Source organism: Cynara cardunculus (genome assembly GCF_001531365.2).
Source record: "Cynara cardunculus var. scolymus isolate 2C chromosome LG 7, CcrdV1, whole genome shotgun sequence".
In the NCBI taxonomy this organism is placed as follows: Eukaryota; Viridiplantae; Streptophyta; class Magnoliopsida; order Asterales; family Asteraceae; genus Cynara; species Cynara cardunculus.
Window position 1 is genome coordinate 6,525,273 of NC_037534.1, and position 3,246 is coordinate 6,528,518.

Here is a 3,246-nt window from a genome sequence, read left to right on the forward strand (position 1 = left end):
TTTAAGAGTTTTTAAGAGTTTTAGTCAAATGCTTTATAAGATAGTATAGATTAAATCAAATATGTTTTTGAAAATAATAAAGTTAAACAGTTATTTGTAGTATAGATTACCATATTTTGTTCAAAACTGTTAATTATTGAAATCATAGTCCAATGATTTATTTTTTGATTCAGGGATCAATTAGAAACCGAAATTCATTTATAACCCGTAACAACCCATTGTCGTTATACATAAGCCTATTTAATTAAAATCAAATTAAACTAGGATTTAAAAATGTTAAAAAATTATCATGATCTTGATGTATATATATATATATATATAAAAGTAACATTAATAAACAGATGTGAATGCAACTTTTCCTTTAACTACTATGACTTGAATGAGTTTGACATCATGTTTTGTGTCACAAGATGTGACATCATTGTATATTAAATAGACGGTTATTAGAAAGAGAGTTAAGATGATAAGTGAATCTCGATCCTTGATCATCTTAAATCTCAAACTCACCCATGAATTGTATTTGATACGAAGATTAATCTGATGCATCTCGATACATTTCATCTTAGTACAATTCATCCCAATGTGCATGTAAGTATGGAGATCTTTTCTTATGCTTATCATTTTAACTCTCCTTATTAAAAACAACCTTAATTAATAGCTTTATAAATTTAATCATTGCCATACATGTTATATTTTATTCATTCAAAAGAGAATATAATATTTAACTTAATATATTGTTTAATAAGAATCTTTAACTAATATTAAATATMAAAAAACATATGTAATAAAATAATATAAAATACAAACTTAGCAAAAAAAAAATCAATATCATATACTAAGCATTGGCAGTCGTTTTATGAATTTCTTTGTTGTGATAACCGAGTTATCGGTTATAAAGCTCGGGGTTGTTTTTAAAAGGTGGTGGTAAATTAAGGGGTTAAAGTTGTAATTGTATTTGATTCTTTTTAATGCCCATTGCCTTATTTGTTTAAAATGGGTATACGATGAGATATTTTAAATTATCTCATAAGGATTTGATCAAAGTTGGTGAAAAGCTTCTAAGTGTGTGTTTGGAGCTCGAGTAAACAGAATACCTAAGAGGGAAGCTAGAGAAGATCGATATGTGATTATTAATTGAATTTGTTGCTATTTCATCTTTATATCTTCTCTATGTGAATTATAAGGTGACTTATTTTACAAACTTTTCTTATTTGGCGTTGAATTAAAATCGTATGGTTCTTTATATGTGGATGATATAAAACTGTTTTGATGCTTTAATTAGCATAATTGTGGGATTTTGATATGTTATATCATGTGTTTGGAATAAGGGTGACATATCAAAAAGATGTGTATTTTGGTTATAAAGGTGGCATATCAAGGAGATGTGTGTTTTGAGATAAGGGTCACATATCAAAGAGAGGTGTATACCAGGATAAGAGTGACATAATCAATGGAATGAAAAATCTGGGTTTTTGATCAAACTATTAACTGTTGTCACATCATTATGATGTGATGACTTGGAGTTGTCCCATTTGTGTGATGCGATGACTTAAAGTTATCGCATCCTATTGATGCGATGAATAGTTGTTATTGCATCCTTGTGATGCGAGAAGTTATGTTTATCGCACCAGTGTGATGTGATAAGTTGATTTATTGCATCCTATTAATGCGAGAAGTTGGTTTATTGCACCCATGTGATGCGAGGAAATAAAGTCCTCACACTAGTGTGATGCGAGGAAATGGGGTTGTCTCACTCATGTGATGCGAGAAATTTATATATTCAACTATATGAAACGATGAGTTTTATCATAATGTGTTAAACAAATTATTTGGCTATTTGATGCGATAATTGGATTATGTCTCATCATTTTGATGCGACAAAAGATGTTTGTTTTTATTAAAGTGTTGTTTAGTTGTTATTGACACAAATATGAATTTATAAATATGTTTTGGTGATTATTCACCCTGTAATAGCAAAGCAATGGATTTCTCACTAGATCTCAAGGTCTAACCCTCATTTTTTGTGTTTTGAAAAATGTGCAATACAGATCGGGCACAACCAGAGGATAACGGAAAAGAAAAATGTGAGAAATTCATATAATCTTACATGGGATGTTAAGGATAACGTGTTATATTTTTTATTTGATTAGTTTTATGTTACAAGTTTTGTAGCCCCCTCTAGTATTTGTAGATTGGACATGTGGATATAATTCAATTCTCTATGTTTCTACCCTGACCGGTACTCCCAGAATAGAAGTTAGAGTATTTCTCATCTTGCTCATTTTTTCCGCTAACATATCTCGAGTAACATACCTAGGATGTGGTATTGGTTCTTGATTCACATTCTTCTGAATGGATCCACCCTGGTATGACTGAATTTCAGGTTGACTGTTTCTTCCTCTCCCAAGTCCCCTTCCACGGCCTCTACCCCGACCTCTTCTTCTGCCTCTTTCTGCTGGTAGGTTTGTAAGAACATTTTCAGGTGACTATCCCTTTCGTCCGAGCTGATGAGGATGATCCTTTCAGACCTTTTTGAGTGACTTGCCATCTGTACCTGTAAATTCATAATTATATTGGCCAGTTGTAATTTGAATTTACCTTACATATCGTTTTTTAACTCATCATATTTATTTCAAATGTTCTACATATGTCAGGGACCCTTAATATGCAAATAATACAGTTTAACTCTAGAAATCATGTTGAATACCTAAATCTCTTAAACTCAAACTCTGATACCAAACTTGTAACACCCTAAGATGACATTTGCATATAAACATATATTTTCATATAACAAGAACTATAATTTACACAACTGGTCCCATTAAATACAAAAGCTACATTACAAAGTAGCTACCAACGTTTTCCACAAAATCACTATACAAACTTGTATACATAACAAGTATTCTAATTTAATAGATAACATGTTATCCTAACATCCATGCAGGCAAAATATAACTCCTCATAATTTTCTTTTTCCCTTATCATCTAGTTGTGTCCGAATTGTAATGCACATTTTTAAAACACCACAAAATGAAGATTAAACCTTGAGATCTAGTTAAAAATCCCTTTGTTGGCTATTACAGGATGGATAATCATCAAATCACATTTATAAACTCAAGTTTGTAATAATAACAAAAAAACCACACTTTAATAAAGCAAACCCCTTTTGTTGCATCTAAAAGATGAGACATCACCAATTTATTGTATTAGATAACCAAATAACTCATTTAACACATTTTGTTAAAA